Source organism: Pan troglodytes, chromosome 19 (genome assembly GCF_028858775.2).
Source record: "Pan troglodytes isolate AG18354 chromosome 19, NHGRI_mPanTro3-v2.0_pri, whole genome shotgun sequence".
Lineage (NCBI taxonomy): Eukaryota > Metazoa > Chordata > Mammalia > Primates > Hominidae > Pan > Pan troglodytes.
In genome coordinates, this window is record NC_072417.2 from 49,505,929 (window position 1) to 49,523,076 (window position 17,148).

Sequence of the window (17,148 nt, forward strand, 5' to 3'; positions counted from 1 at the left end):
CTGCGCTGTGGTCGTCATGGACCGGAAGCGTGTGTGGCGCGCCTGCCTTGAGGCCAGCATCAGGGAAGGGTGTCCCAGGTGCAGAGGAAGCGTCCTTCACGTGTTCCTGGAGGACTTTCGGCTCGCAAGCGCTTCTCCATTCTCCCAATGTCTCGGGCCTGGTGAGTCTGGATGTGAGCGCATCCCACGGGGCCCAAGGCACAGAGAGAGAGAGAGGAACGGGGTGGAGGGAGGGAAGCGTGTGCAGGGGCCAGGAGCGCCAGGCTGCTCGGGCTTCCCGGCCCCCGCAGCCCGCCAGGAGCTGTGGCCCCGCTTGGGCCAAGGCAGAGGCCCGCCCTCCTGCTGCTGGCGCTGTCACCTCTCTGTGGTCCTGCCTTCTGGGTCCCTGAGGGCCTTCTGTCATCTGGAACTGGAAATAAGTTAGTGAAGCGAAGTTTTGTGAATATTTATTGGCCTTTGCGTCTGTGTCTTCATTTTCAGTGCTGGCTTTTCTGTTGGGTCATTTGTGTTCTTACGTTGATTTGAAGAATTTAAAAAGGTATTCTATAAATTAATCCTTTACGGGGTCATTTCTAGTGCAGATAGTTGTTTCTTAGTCTGGTCATTGTACCTTAATTTTATTTAACATTTCTTTCTTGCTGTACAGTATATTTACATATACTGTAAATCATATGTTTTTCTCCTATTTTTCTGCAAATAGGATATTTTACATGAGCTATTTTTGGATGTTAACCAATCCTGACTTTTTTAGTATATCCCACTTGGTATCCATGTGTTACATTTTCATATGTGGTTTAATTCATATGTTTTTTTTTTTGAATATTTGTATTTCTGTTAATGAAAGAGAGGGCCTATAATTTTTTTTCTAATGTCCTGTTCAGATTGTGGTGCCAACGTAATGCTGGCTTCAAAAAACAAACTGAAAAATATTTCCTGTATTTCTTCTCTTTAGAAGAGTCTGAGAAATTTAGGTGTTTTCTTCCTTAAATATTTGGAATATTTCTTTAGTCGAGGTATGGAATTTTCCATGTGGAACAGTATTTTTGTTGGCTGGTTTGACTTCTAATAATTCAAATCCTTTGGTATATGTAGGAGTTTTCTTGTTTTATGTTATTTCTGTGCCCATTTTACTAAGTTTATTTTTATTTTTATTTTTATTTTTGGGGGGACAGAATCTCGCTCTGTCTCCCAGGCTAGAGTGTGCAGTGGCACGATCTCGGCTCACTGCAGCTTCCGCCTCCCGGATTTCTCCAGCCTCAGCCTCCTGAGTAGCTGGGATTACAGGTGCGTGCCATCACGCACCGCTAATTTTTGTGTTTCTAGTACACATGGGGTTTCACTATGTTGGCCAGGCTGATCTCGAACTCCTGACCTCGTGACCCACCTGCCTCAGCCTCCCAAAGTGCTGGGATTACAGGTGTGAGCCACCGTGCCCGCCTGTATTTTTTAGTAGAGATGGGGTTTCGGCATGTTGGTCAGGCTGGTCTCAAACTCCTGGCCTCAGGTGATCCACCCACCTCAACCTCCCATAGTGCTGGGATTACAGTCGTGAGTCACCGTGTTCGGCCTAGGAAGTTTATTTTTCAATGTAATGTTATTTGAATCTCTGTTGTCAAACTTCTAGTCCTAAGTATTTCACAGAACCCTCCTAGTGTCTTAATAATACACTGCTCTATAGAGCAGGCTTCTCTTTTGGTTCCTGATAGTGATCTTTTGTGTCTTTTCTCTTTGCCTTAATTAGTTTCACTAGTGGTTTATTAAGTATATTAATATTTATAAACCAACTTTTTTTTTTTTTTTTGAGAAGGAGTCTTGCTCTGTTGCCCAGGCTGGAGTGCAGTGGTGGGGTCTCGGCTCACTGCAAGCTCCACCTCCTGGGTTCACACCATTCTCCTGCCTCAGCCTCCTGAGTAGCTGGGACTGCAGGTGTCCGCCACCACACCCGGCTAATTTTTTGTATTTTTAGTAGACACGGGGTTTCACCGTGTTAGCCAGGATGGTCTCTATCTCCTGACCTCATGATCTGCCCGCCTCAGCCTCCCAAAGTGCTGGGATTACAGGTGTGAGCCACCGCGCCCGGCCTTATAAGCCAACTTTTATCCTTGATTTGTTTCTGTTGCATTTTTTTCCCTATTTCATTGATGTCTGCTCTTCATTACTTTAATTCTGCATTCTTTCATTTTGACTGTTTTTAATTCTTCAGAAGGAGATTTAAGTGATTGATTGTCAATGTCTTTTTCTATTCTAACACATTCCCTTAAGGCTGTAAATTTCTCTCTAAGCAGGGATTTATCTGACAGCCCACATTTTCCGTCAGATGTTTCCAAACCCTGTGTCCGCCGCCGCATTGACCTCCCAGTGTCTCCACCCTGTATCGCCTACAGCCATACCAGGCCTTGTGTGTCTCCATCCTCGTGCCTGAAGCCTGTATCTTCTCACCAGTATCACCATCCCGTAATGACTGAAGCCCATGTCTGCCCTTGTGTATTGTCACCTGGTCTGTCCTCTGCCTGCACTTTATGCCTCTCCATTTCTTGCTCCTGCAGCCCCTGCCAGCCCTGTGAGTCTCTATCCTGTGTGCTTGCAGCACATTGCTTGCCTTGAATGTTGTCGTCTCCTTAGCCTTCAGGCAGTAGCAGTCCTCCAGTGCCTCGATCCCTGTGTTTGCAGCCCATTCCGATGTTTTTGTCTGTCTGTCCCCTGAGCTTCTGCCCATGCCAGCTTATGTATGCTACATTCTCTGTCCCCCTAATCCATGTCCACAGTCAGTGTTTTCATCCATGCTTTTTGGGCCATGTCTGCACTCGTGTGTCTCCTTCCCCTGTGCCTTCAGCCCATTTCTTTCCTTTTTCTGGATCATTTCTCCCAGGAGACTATGCCCCAAACTCCTATCCCCAGTGTTTGTACCTGCAGCCAGTCTCTTTCGTTGGGTATCTCCGTCTGTTGTTACTGCAGCAGAGGCCTGCCATTGAGTGTGCCTGCTTCCCATGCCTGTCTTCCTGTGTCTCCAGCCCTTGTCCATGCAGCCCACATTAGGACTCTTGTGACTCCACCCTTCAGCCTACAGCCACATCTCCCTTCAAGTGTCTTTATCTCTGTGCCCTCTGCCCACGCCAACCTTCACCTACTCCTCTGTCCTGCACCTGTACCCATGTCTGTCCCTGGTGTGCCTCTCTGCCATGCAGCTGTAGCCAGCGAGCTCCCTTTTTGTCTGGATCCCCTGTGACTGTAGCCCAGGTCTTCTCTCCTGTGACTACAACCCGTGTCTGCCCTTGAATGTCCCCATCCTCTGTGCTTGTCACCCGTTGGCCAGGCCTAGCATGTTTCCACTCTGTGCCTACACCCATGTCTGCCTCCAGGGTCTCCACTCATGGTGCCACAGTTTGGTTCCCGGTCCCTATCCTCCTGGGGTGGATTCTGGCATTGTGTTGGGAGGGAGAAGGTGACCCATGAAAGGGAAGCCTGGAATGATGTAATGGGCAAGGAGGCTGCCATTCAGCAGGCTGCACAGTGGCAGAGAAGACATGGCCAGTCAGAATCCTCCCTGCATCGGGGCACTCACGTGGGTCTGTGCCTGGTGTGGGGAGTAAGGGGAAGCTGGAGCAGGAGGTTTGGAGCCACCTGGCCCGCTTGGGCCTGAGACCCTCCCAACTACAGGGGCTCCGTCACTTCCCCGGTGGTCCTGCCTCCTGGGATCCTGCCCTGCAGTGTTTCTGCAGGGATCCTCTCACCTGGAACTTGCAGTGGTGGGTTTCATGTGAGGTAGAGTTTAGCAAATGTTTATTGGCTTCTGTGCCTTACTTTTCTTCATATGCTTTGCTCATTTTGTGTGTGTTTTTGTAGGGTCCTTTTTTAATATTGATTTGAAGGATTTATCTTAAATCTGCAAATTGATCCTTTATTGGCTCATTTTTGTCATAGATACTTGTTCTCTAGTTTGATCATTATTTTCTACTGGTTTCATACTAGTATATAGTAATCTGGTTGATAACAATAATGTATCCAGTAAGTTATTAATTGTAACAGTTTTGGGGTTTTCAGGGATTGTCTAGGCATGTAGTAGTGTCATATACACATAATGACAATTTTTTTGGTTTAAAAATTAATCCTAATGCCTTTTTATTTCTTACTGTATTGTTTCTCCACTACAATGCTGAGTAAAGAGCATCCTCGTCTGGTCCTGCACTGGGGGAAAAAGCTTCCCATAATTCTCTATTAATTATGTTTTTGTTATTGGCTAGTATTAGACTTCATCAGATATCAGATTTCATCAAATTAAGGAAGTTGCTTTTTTTTTTTTTTTTTTTTGAGATGGAGTCTCACTCTTGTCACCCAGGCTGGAGTGCAATGGCTCGATCTCAGCTCACTGCAACCTCCACCTCCCAGGTTCAAGTGATTCTCCTGCCTCAGCTTCCTGAGTAACTGGGATTACAGGCACCTACCACCATGCCTGGCTAATTTCTGTATTTTTAGTAGAGACGGGGTTTCACCACGTTGGCCAGGCAGGTCTTGAATTCCTGACCTCAGGTGATCCCCCCGCCTCTGCCTCCCAAAGTACTGGATTACAAGTGTGAGCCACCATGCCTGGCTGGAAGTTGCCTTCTTTTTTTTATTATTTTTAATTTTTTTGAGACAGAGTTTCACTCTTGTTATCCAGGCTGGAGTGCAATGGCACGACCTTGGCTCACCGCAACCTCCGCCTCCCGGGTTCAAGCGATTCTCTTGCCTCAGCCCCCCGAGTAGCTGGGATTACAGGCATGTGCCACCACGCTCGGCTAATTTTGTATTTTTAGTAGAGATGGGGTTTCTCCATGTTGGTCAGGCTGGTCTCGAACTCCCGACCTCAGGTGAACTGCCTGCCTCGGCCTCCCAAAGTGCTGGGATTACAGGTGTGAGCCATCGCGCCTGGCCAGTCCTCTTTTTATATTTTACTCAAGTTTTTTTGTGTGTTTGTGGTTCAGTTTTAAATTTTATTAAATGCTTTAAAAAACTTTTCAGCTAAATGATCTTACTATTTTCTCCTGTATTTTTCTGCTAATGGGATGACTTACACAATTCATTTTGAATGTTAAGGACCTTGCATTTTGGTGTATATTCCATTTAGTATTGATCTACTGTATTTTCATAGGTGACTTCATTCATATAATATTTTGCTTAGAATATTTGTAGCTCTGTTTTATTTATTTATTTTTGAGACAGAGTCTCACTCTGTCGCCCAGGCTGGAGTGCAGTGGTGCGATCTGGGCCCACTGCAAGCTCCACCTCCTGGGTTCACGCCATTCTCCTGCCTCAGCCTCCCAAGTAGCTGGGACTACAGGCGCCCGCCACCATGCCTGGCTAAGTTTTTTTTTTTGTATTTTTAGTAGAAACAGGTTTTCACGTGTTAACCAGGATGGTCTCGATCTCCTGACCTCGTGATCCGCCCACCTCGGCCTCCCAAAGTGCTGGAATTACAGGCATGAGCCACCACGCCCGGCCCCAGCTCTGTTTATTAAAAAGGAGATACATACTGTTTATGAAAGAGGTGACATAATGTGTCCTGGTCCAATTGTGTCCTCAATGTAATGCCAGCTACACAAAAAAATTTTAAAATATTATCTTTATTTTCATTTTAATGTTTTTCTTTGTATGGACTATTCTATAATTATGAGCTGGGAATTTTTCATTGTTCAGTTGTTTTTCTGATTTTTGGTAGACTGGACATTTTCCTGTGTTTCCTGACCATTTGCATCTCCTCTTCTGCTCTGTGCACTATCACCCTGCTCCAGCTGCTTCCCGGAGCCTCCCTCCTTCCTCTCCACCTGCCCGCATCCTCCTTGTCCTTCAGTTTCTTCCTAAGGGCCCATGGGCTTTCTTTGGTTTTTACGTTCCTCTCACTCCACCTTTGACAGTTGCTGGGCTTCCCATCCCCTGGGAGGTTTCAGAGGATGGGGCAGACAGAGGAGTGCAGTTGCCATGCAGTGCAATATGGGCCGTAATGTTCATCCTCCATGGCCTGTATTGAGGACTTGCTGTGTGCCAAGAATCTGCTCTAAGAATGTAACTGTGCTCCCTCACTTCATGCTCATAACCACCTGTGAGATGGGCAATGTTCTCATCCACTTTTACACAGAGAACACAGAGGCACAGAGGAGTTTCATAAATTGCTACCAAGGCCTTCCGCTGGTGTGCAGCAGGGTCAAGATTCAAACCCAGGCTGTCTGGCCCTGGGGTTCAGCCTCTCAAGTGCTCTGCTAGATGTTGGACAGGACAAACGAGACACAGAGAATGAACACCACCTGACTTGGGCTGGGGAAGTCAGGGATGGCTTCCTGGAGGAGGTGACACCTCAGTGGAACCTTGAAGGAGGAGCAGGAGGAGCTGACCAGGCAATTAATAAGTATGTCCAGGAAAAAGGAAAGGCCTGAGTGATGCTGGGAGGCTGGAGAGCTGGCCTTGGGTGTGTGGCGGAGGGGGGCAGGAGATCAGGACCAAGGGTTTGGCCAAGGCCAGATCTAGAAGACTCGGGCCATCCCATAGTTGATACCTTATCCCAGGGCCAGGCAGGCCTTCCACTGCTCTGTGCGCACTGGTGGGCAGTGCCTCATGGGATGCTAGGAGGCTACACCCCAGCCACCCACGTGGGCTCCTGAGACCCGAGGTGCAGGCACGGGGCTGGGAGGGGTTGCAGCTGATTTACATTCAACAGATTGAGGGGAAAACTGCAGGTGCCTCGCTGTGCAGATGGAACCCACCGCCAGATGGACCCCGGAGACAGCCTAGATTCACAGCCTTTCCCTGCTGCTCTGTCCCCACACCCCAGGCGGGGAGCAAATCTTTTCTCTGATCATCTTTTATGCTCACCACCCATATCCCAGACATGTACCCGACCAGGGGCTCAAATACATACAGTTTCTGAGCGAGCTGGATAAGGCAGTGACCAGAGGCTGCCTCGACACAGGATGAAATTGCCCAGTGCTCTGGCACCACGAGTCGGAACCCAGCCAGAACTGTGACCTGGCAGTGGCAGAAGCTGTCTGGTGCTGCCAAATCAGCTGTGGCCAATTGTTCATTGACCCCCTCTGGGACCTTGGCTGAGCCACTTCCCCTCAGCTGTAAAATGAAGAAGACTGTCTTTCCTATTAGATATCCCTCAAAAACACAAAAGTGCTTTGAACCTGCCAGACTCCCTCTTGAAGAGTCACAAGAAAAGGCTCTGAGAAGTCCTGCAGTTAAAAAAATTTTTTGACTTCCTTTAACCCAACATTTTTCAAGCTAATTGACCACAGAGCTCTTTCTTGGTGCAACACCTGTTAACCGGCCAAGTGTGTGAGGAGGCACAAGTAGAGAGCTCTGAGAATCACCCTCCTTGGCTGCTCTCTGGTCTCAGGGTGCAGGAAAGAGTCTCCGTGCTACATCCCAGTCTGCGGTAGTCCAGGGTGTGAGCCCAGCCCACAGAGCTAGTGTCAGAGAGGAATTCCCTTTCTTCCCTTTCTGTTAATGGAGCTTCTCCCTCAAGCTTCTACTCCGCCTGGCTGGTGTCAGTCTTAGGGTTTTCATGCTCCTCTTTGGGCTTGATGGGGGTTCTGGGATTTTATGTAGGTCGAGATAGCAGTAGAGGAGGAAGGGCATGGACAGCTTCTCTGATCAGTTGGGCATCTGCCATCAGGTCAGTCGGGCATTATCTCCCCCTCAGGTCCGGTGGCTTTGGTGGCTTCCAGGCCATGAATGGGCCCTGGAGCCTCCCCAAGGCTGCCCTTGTCACATAGGATCCACTGCCGGACTTTACTCAGCCACTGCTTCACACTATGGCAGGGTGGGTGGTAGCTCCCACCTTCTCCACTCCCCAGCCCAAACTGGGGGAGAATTAGGAGTCTGTTTTTAATTTTGTTTGATCCTTTGATTTTAGATTTGCTTTTGAATAGATAGTATAGTCAGATGGTTTGAAACTCAGAATGTATTGAAAGATTATTAATAAAGTCTTTTTTCCCTCTTTGTCCACCAACTGCTCCCTTCTCGCCTCCCCTCGAATAAGCAGTTTTCTTAAGATGTAATTTCCATGCCATAAAGTTCACCTGTGTAAAGTGTACAAGTCTGTTTTTTAGTGTATTTACACAGTTATGCAACAATCACCCTAACTAATTTTAGAACATATTTTTAGAACTAATTTAGAACTAATTTTGATCACCCCAAAAAGAAACCTTGTCAATCTTCATTCCTCCCCTACCCTAGGCTACCACTAATTTATTATCTGTCTCTATAGATTTGCCTGTTTTGGACATTTTCCATAAATGGAATCATACAATATGTGATGTATTGTGACTAGCTTCTTCCACTTGGCATAATGTTTTCAAGGGCCATCATGTTGTAGCAGGTATCAGTACTTGCTTCAGTTTTGTGGCTAAGTAACATTCCACTTTATGGATATGTCATATGGCTTTTCCAGTCATCGGTGGATGGACATTTGGGTTGTTTCTACTTTTTTGGTCACTGTGATTGTTAATAATGCCTCCATGAATAATAATGCCTCCATGAACTTTTGGGTTCAAGTTTTGGGTGAACATGTTTCATTTCTCTTGAGTAGATGGATACCTAGAAGTGGAATTACTGGGTCATATGATAATTCTACATTTAGCATTTTAAGGACCTGCCAAACTGCTTTCCAGAGCAGCTGCACTATTTTATAATTTACTTCGTGCACGAGGGTTCCGATTTCTCCACATCTTCACTGACACTTGTTGTTGACCATCTTTCTCACTCTAGCCTTCCCAGGGGTATGAGGTGGTATCTCAGTGTGGTTTGGGTTTGCATTTCCCTAGTGACAAATGATGTTGAGCATCTTTTCATGTGCTTGTTGTCCAGTCATATGTCTTTTATGGTAAAATGTCTCTTGAAATTTGTCTTTTCATTATTCTGTTATAAGCATTCTTTATATTAATATATTCTGGATACTAATATATTCTGGATACTCTTACTTAGCAATGAAGACTGTTTGCAGTATGGGTCCAACCTGCGTTCCAGTTGGAATGTCCTAGTCACCTATGCATCCACCCAACAAATACTGCCAGAGAGCCTACCATGCGTATATATGGCAGAGTCCCTGGCCTCAGGAAGCCCACGGTCTAGTCCAGACACACGACACCACCCACGTTCTTTGAACTTCCACTTCTCTCTAGATTTCTTGAGCCAACTAACAACTCTCAAGTACTTTGCCTATTCAGTATTGTTTTTTACAGCCCTTAATTTCATTTTGCACACTACTTACTGTTGAGTTTTAGGAGTTCTTTATGTATTCTGGATATCAACCCCTTAGCAAATATGTGATTTGCAAATATTTGCTTCTATTCTGTGACTTGTCTTTTTACTCTCTCAGTAGTATCCTTTGGTCCTATTAAAATTAAAACAAGTTATAATTTTCATGAAGTTCAATTTATCTAATTTTTTTCTTTCATTGTCTGTGCCTTTGTTGCCATATCCAAAGTATCATTTCCAAATTCAGTTGATGGAGATTTTTCTCCTGTGTTTTCTTTTAAAACATTTATAGTTTTAGCCTGTAGCCCATTTTGAGTTAATTTTTGTATATGGTGTCAGATAAGGATTCAGCTTCATTCTCACGCATATGGATAGCCAGTTTTTCCAGCGTAATTTGTTGAAGAGACTGTCCTTTTCCCCATTGAGTGGAATTGTTAGTGTTTTTTACATAGAAGATTATGTTGTCTGTGAACAGAGATATTCTTATGCTCTCCTTTCCAGTGTTTATATCTTTATTTCCTTTTCTTGCATAAGTGCTCTGGCTATGTTGAAGAGAAGTGACATGTGTGCATCCTGATCTTGTTCCTGATCTTAGGGGAAAGCTTTCACTCTTTCACCACTGAGAATGTTGTTAGCTGTGGGATTCTCAAATATGGCCTTTATCATGATAGGGAAGTTACTTTCTACCCTAGTTTCTTGTGTTTTTATCATGAAAAAGTATTGGATTTTTAAAATTGTTTTTTCTTCATCAACTGAGATGAACATAGTTTTTTCTGTAATTTTTTTTCCTTTTTTTTTTGAGATGGAGTCTCACTCTGTCACCCAGGCTGGAGTGCAGTGGTGCAATCTCGGCTCACTGCAACCTCTGCCTCCTGGGTTTGAGCGATTCTCCTGCCTCAGCCTCCCAGGTAGCTGGGACTACAGGCACCCGCCACCACACCCGGCTAATTTTTTGTATTTTTAGTGGAGATGGGGTTTCACCATGTTAGCCAGGATGGTCTTGATCTCCTGACCTCATGATCCACCTGCCTCAGCCTCCCAAAGTGCTGGGATTACAGGCATGAGCCACCATGCCTGGCCTTTTAATTTTTTTAATGTGGTGCATTTTACTGATTGTTTTTTTTATGTTGAACCATCTTTGCCCTCCAGGAATAAATTCCACTTGGTTATGGTGAATAATTTCTTTGATATGCTGTTGGGTTCACTTTGCTAATATTTTATTGAGAATTTTTGCATCTAAATACTTAAGGCATATTGGTCTGTAATTTTCTTTTTTGTGATGGCTTCATTGGGCTTTGGTATCAGTGTAATGCTGACTTTATAGAATGAGTTAGGAAGTGTTCCCTCCTCTTTGATTTTTGGGAAGAGTTTGAGAAGAATTAGAGTTGATTCTTTAAATGTTTTGGTGGGGTTCACTAGTAAAGCAATCTGGTCTTGTGCTTGTCATTTTTTTTTTTTTTTTTGACAAAGTTTTGCTCTTGTTGCCCAGGGTGGAGTCCAATGGTACAGTCTCGGCTCACTGCAACCTCTGCCTCCCGGGTTCAAGCGATTCTCATGCCTCAACCTCTTGAGTAGCTGGGATTACAGGCATGTGCCACCACACCTGGCTAATTTTTGTATTTTTAGTAGAGACAGGGTTTCTCCATGTTGGTCAGGCTGGTCTTGAACTCCCGACCTCAAGTGATCTGCCCGCCTCGGCCTCCCAAAGTGCTAGGATTAAAGGTGTGAGCCACCACACCTGGCCAGTAGGTTTCTTATTACTGATTCAGTCTCCTCACTTCCTCACCAGTTGTAGGTCTATTCAGATTTTCTGTTTCTTAATGTGTCAGTTTTGGTAGATTGTGTGTTTCTAGGAATATGCCCATTTTATCCAGGTTATAAAATTTATTGGTATACTGCTGTTCATAGTATTCTCTTATAAGCTTTTTTATTTTCATAAAATAAGTAATACTATTTCCAGTTTCACTTCTGATTTTAATAATTTGAGTCTTCTCTCTTTTTCTTAGTAAATTTCCTTTCTGATTTTGATAATTTGAGTTTTCTCTTTTTCTTAACAAATTTCATTTCTGATTTTGATAATTTGAGTCTTCTTTTTATTAGTCTAGCTAATGTGTTGCTAATTTTGTTGATCTTTTAAAGAGCTAGCTTTTGGTTTTGTTGATTTTCTCTATTGTTTTTCCATCTGTATGTTGTTTATCTCTGCTGTAATCATTATTTCCATCTGCTAGCTTTGGGTTTGGTTTGCTCTTCTTTTTCTATTTCCTCAAGGTGTATAATTAGGTTATGATCTGGTTATGTTTCTTCTTTTTCAGTGTATGCGTTTACATAAACTTCCCTCTTCACATTGTTTTATTGTATCCCATAACTTTTGGCATGTTGCCTTTTCATTTTCCTTTGTCTCAAGATATTTTCAAATTTCCCTTGTCATCTCTTCTTTGACCAGTTGAAGAAGAGTGTGTTTAATTTCCACATGTGTGAATTTTCCAGTTCTCCTTCTGTTATTGATTTGTAGTCTTATAACATTGTGATCAGAAAAGATACTTTGAATTATTTTAAATTTTTAAGAATGTGTTAAGGTTTGTTTTGTGGCCTAACATGTGGTCTATCCTGGAGAACGTACTGTGTGCACTTGAGAGGAATGTATATTCTCCTGTTGTGGGGTGGAGTGTTGTGTATATGTCTGTTGTGTCCAATTGGTTTGTAGTGTTGTTCAAGTCCTGTATTTTCTTATTGATCTGTCTGGTTGTTCTATTATTGAAAGTGAAGTATTGAAATATCCTCGTATTAGTGTAAGAGTATTTCTCCCTTTCATTCTGTCAATTTTTAAAAATATACTTTGGGATCCTGCCATTAGGTTTATATAAATTTATAATTGTTATATCTTCTTGCTGTGTTCCTTTTTATTTTTATTTATTTATTTTAGATGGAGTTTCACTCTTGTTGCCCAGGCTGGAGTGCAATGGCTCACTGCAGCCTCCACCTCCAGGGTGCAAGCGATACTCCTGCCTCAGCCTCCCAAGTAGCTGGGGTTACAGGCGCCTGGTACCACACCTGGCTAATTTTTTGTTTTTTGTTTTTTAAGACAGAGTCTCACTCTGTCACCAGGCTGGAGTACAGTGGCGCAGTCTCGGCTCACTGCAACTTCTGACTCCCTGGTTCAAGTGATTCTCCTGCCTCAGCCTCCCAAGTAGCTGGGATTATAGGCACATGCCACCATGCCCAGCTAATTTTTGTATTTTTGATAGAGACAGGGTTTCACCCTGTTGGCCAGAATGGTCTCGATCTCCTGACCAAGTGATCCACCTGCCTCGGCCTCCTAAAGTGCTGGGATTACAGGCGTGAGACACCGTGCCTGGCCAATTTTTTGTATTTTTTAGTAGAGACGGAGTTTTCACCATGTTGACCAGGCTGGTGTCGAACTCCTGACCTCAGGTGATCCACTCGCCTCGGCCTCCCAAAGGGCTGGGTTTACAGTCCTGAGCCACCTGCCTGGCTTCCCTTTGTTAATATATACCTTAACAATGTATATTTTCTCCCATTCTATAGGTTGTCTGTTTACTCTGTTGATAGTTTCTTCTGAAGACAGTGGAATACTGTGCAGCAACTAAAGTAGCCACCTAGCAGGATGTGTACCAGTATGGATACATTTTGAAAACACAGCTAAAAGCAAGGTGCAAGGGCATAATAAGCATAGATGGTGAGGGATAGAGCATATTACCATGTTACAAACCCAACACTCTAAAAGCACAATATAGTATATATAACATTGTGTAAAACACTCAAAACACCCAGAACAATACTAGGCATTATCATGGATACATACATATATAGTAAAAGTGAAAAACCATTCAAGGGATGACCACATAGCAATTTTAGGATAATGCTTATTACTCTCTGAGGTGGGAGGGTACATTGAAGCTTTAAAAAATTCTTCCTAGAATAAAAAGATTTTGCAAGTGTGGCAAAATTTAACTATTGTTAAGTCTGGGTACCTGTTTATCATTATTCTTGGTAGTTTCCTGTATATTTAGAATATTAACAATCAAAAATTGAACAGGTGGAAGGACTGTACTGTGCCACTTTTCTGCTTCTGGTATGTGTGTGTTTCAGTGCTCTGTGCCTTCCACTGTGGTTCTCTATCAGGTTCATAGTGTATTTCTCTAAAGAAACATTGTAACTTACTGCTAAGTATCTTATGGCTAAGGAGATTGAAGATCAGCCTTGCTTCAGGGGCGTTGTTCACAGCTCAGCAGCAGAGGGCGCCACCCCATAGCTGATGTGCGGTGGGGCGGCCACACCAGGCAGCCCTCTTGGTACAGGGCCAGTGCCTCCCAGGGAAGCACTGCTCCCTCAGCTGCAGGAAAGAGGAATATTTAAGTGCGTGCAGATTTCCCTTTCGCTTGTAGGAAGGGGTACAGAATCCAGCCATTTGGAAGCATACATCATGTTTCTCTGACTGTTCGTGGCCTCGGCTGTTTCTGAGGCTAATAATGCAAGAAACAGCACATGCCAAAGGCGTCTTTGCCACTGTGTCCATGAGCCTGCTGCTGACTTGCCAGGGGTTTTTTGTGATGTATTATTTTAGATTGAGGGGGTTCGTGTACAGGTTTGTTACATGGGTATATTGTGTCATGATGGGGCTTTGGCTTGTAGTGGACTGATCGCTGCGGGAACTTTGTTGTTAAACCGACCAGGGAACTTTCCTTTTATTTTAAGTGGAAAAAGATTATTCATACCTGAAGGAGATGTGTAATCACCAAGCAGAACAGCTAAACAGAACCAGCCTAAAGCTGCAAGAAGCATCATCAGAGAGTGATGCAGAGATCAAAGACATGAAAGAAACCATGTTTGCACTGGAAGATCAGGTGGAACAGCACTGGGTTATCAAGTTACACAGTACTCAACTTATCAGTGAGCTAAAAAATAAGTGGGGTCAAGCCCAGGTGAAATGTGGATTGGAAGTGAGTAGGACACTAAAGAACCCAGCAGCAGTGGGTGACTGTGGGAAGGTTTTTGACCGTGTGTTGGCTGGGGTTTATGAAGAGTCTTTCATTTGAGTGTGCTATAATCTCCCGGGAAGAATGTCACCTAAGAAACAATCATTAATCTCTTAAACTAAGTTGAAAACTGGATAACAGAAGAAAAGAGTAAGCAACATAAGTGACTGTGAAAAATAGCAAATGCTTTGTTGTTTGTTGTTGTTTTTGTTGTTGTTTTAGAGAGAGGGTCTCAGTCTGTTGCCCAGACTGGAGTGCAGTGGTATGACCATACTCACCACAGCCTCAAACTTGTGGGCTCAAGCGATTGTCCCAAATCAGTCTCCCAGAGCACTGGGATTACAGATGTGAATCACTGTACCCAGCCACAAATGTTTCTTGTCTGTGCTAGATGTGCTGTGTGTGAGCCATGCTGCTGCCACTGTCTCTAAGCAGCCTGATCGGCTTAGAGGCCACAAGTTGGGACACTTCAGCTGTGACTGTGTGAGAGTTCACAGGGACTTTTCCTAAGGACATTCTGTGGGGTAGGAATGGGTTATTCAGAAGAAATACCTTGCCAAGCATTGACACTGTGTTGTCGCCAAGCATTGACACTGTGTTGTCTCTTGGAGCTGATAGAGTTGGATGATAGGTGTCAGAGTGGATGAAAAATGTGTGCTCTTGGTCTAAGGGAGAAAACAATTCCTGCATGTGTGCCATTGATGGTAGGATAGCAAGTAACTTACAGATGTTGGCCACTTAGTTGCTGAAGAGGCATCATTATGTGGCTTATGAGCTCATTGTTTACTTTGACTTGGGAAAAGAAATTTTTAAAAGGGATTAAACGTTGCCTGCTTTGTCCAGATGACCCTTATCAAATTATCACATCTAATGTGCTTCGCTTTTGTGACAAAAGACTTAATGGACATGGCCAGGTGTGGTGGCTCACGCCTGTAATCTTAGTACTTTGGGAGATCGAGGTGGGTGGATCACCTGAGGTCAAGAGTTCGAGACCAACTTGGCCAACATGATGAAACCTTGTCTCTATTAAAAATACAAAAATTAGCCGGGTGAGGCGACGGGTGCCTGTAATCCCAGCTACTTAGGAGGCTGAGGCAGGAGAATCGCATGAACCCAGGAGGTGAAGGTTGCAGTGAGCTGAGATCACACCATTGCACTCTAGCCTGGGCAACAGAGTGAAACTCTGCCTCAAAAAAAAAAAAAAAAAAAAAAAAAAAGGTTTAATGGGCAAAGCATTTAGGTCACACCAATCATTACTAAGAATAGCCTGGTCAGTTGCCTGAGGAGTTCCCCACACCGTGCAGTTGATCCGCCTTATTCACAGATTCACAGATTGCACATTTGTGAATTCACCTGCTTGCTAAAAATTTCTTTTTTTTTTTGATGGAGTTTTGCTCTTGTTGCCCAGGCTGGAGTGCAATGGTGCAATCTTGGCTCACCGGAGGTTATCCTGCCTCAGCCTCCCGAGTAGCTGGGATTACAGGCATGCGCCACCATGCCCGGCTATTTTTGTATTTTTTTAGTAGAGACGGAGTTTCTCCATGTTGGTCAGGCTGGTCTTGAACTCCCAACCTCAGGTGATCCACCCGCCATGGCCTCCCAAAGTGCTGAGATTACAGGCATGAGCCACTGCGCCCAGCTGCTCAAATGTATTTTAACCCCCAAATCAACACACAGAGTACTTCCACTGAGTCATTTTTGTCATTTTTGGACATGCACAGAGAAGTGAAAACGTTGAGTCATCCAGTGCTTATGCTCCCCACTGAGGTCAGACAGACACTTTACCTTCTCATACTGTACATATGTCTTTTCCATGGTCTGTTTAGTACTGTGCTTTTAGCATTTTTTTGCTTGGTTTTGGTGACTTCGCTGTTTAAAATGGCCCCAAGTGCAGTGCTGCAGTGCTGTCCACTGTCCCTAAGCGCAGGGAGGCTGAGAGAGACCTGCAGAGAAGACACGTATGTTAGGGAAGTTTCTTGAAGGCATGAGCTCCTGTGCTGTTAAGCCTGAGTTACTGAATCGACAACACAGTACATCAGAGAAAGGGAGAGGAAGTTCGACAATATGTATGTAAAGCTGCCCTGACATGCTAAAGGGACATCTGTAGAGTGTGATGCAGCTGTGGAAAAGATGGAAAAGCAGCCAAATTTATGGATTCATGAGAAGACAGCCAATTTTAAAAAGCAGTGGGCAACATTATTGTGAGACTGAAAACCAAAGACACGTACGTGCACATCATCTCAGGTCAGGAAAATATTAAATCCTTCTTGGCTAGTGCTGGTCGGCTCCTAGGTTTCAAAAGGCTGTAAGGTGTGAGAATGGTTAACGTTGCAGGCAAGGCAGGTTGTGCAGATCAGGAGACTGAGGAAAAATTTAAAAATACTTGCTCAGTGTTAGGAAGAAGGAAATGGGAAGAATGAGTTTCCACTGCTGATGAGACTTGCTTGTTTTAGGGAGATATTGCCAGATGCAACTCTGTGCACGAACCTGAGAACTGACTGTGTATTCCAGATATTGATTAGTTGGTTAGAGTGAGAGTTGACAGCACCTGCCTCATTTCTTCTTGAACATGACACGCAGTAGAACTGTGGAACCTCAGCATTCAGTGTCGGTGCCATCCAGGCTGTTCTCAGGATACAGCTGAAAACCTGGACACCATTATCATCAGTGTATCCTTCCAAACCCAGCACCATGATTGTGAAGAAAAGTCAAAGAAGACAAGTTCTGTTCTGTTTTGTTTTTGTTTTTGTGATATTTTGCTGTTGAGAATGGGGTTGTATTGTCCCTAAATCCTTAAAAGTCAGCACAGACACACCAAGAAAACCAGTGTATAATTAATGTCCACAGCAAAATTTAGGCCCACCCCTGTGGTTATATCATCATATATCCAGGACTGACAATAACCCAAGCCATCTTTTGA

At 44.3% G+C, this 17,148-nt stretch overlaps 1 protein-coding gene across 2 annotated transcripts in view; it reads left to right on the forward strand.

Annotated features, from left to right (window-relative positions):
- Window positions 1-4: 4 nt before the first annotated feature.
- Window positions 5-17,148, forward strand: part of LOC129137687 (ribosomal protein S6 kinase beta-1-like) — a 107,454-nt gene continuing 90,310 nt past the window's right edge. The window contains exon 1 of one of the 2 annotated variants that reach the window (XM_063798893.1): window positions 5-161. The gene's annotated coding sequence lies outside the window, so the exon portion shown is untranslated. The remainder of the gene's footprint in view (window positions 162-17,148) is intronic. The other variant, XM_063798890.1, reaches the window with a different exon arrangement.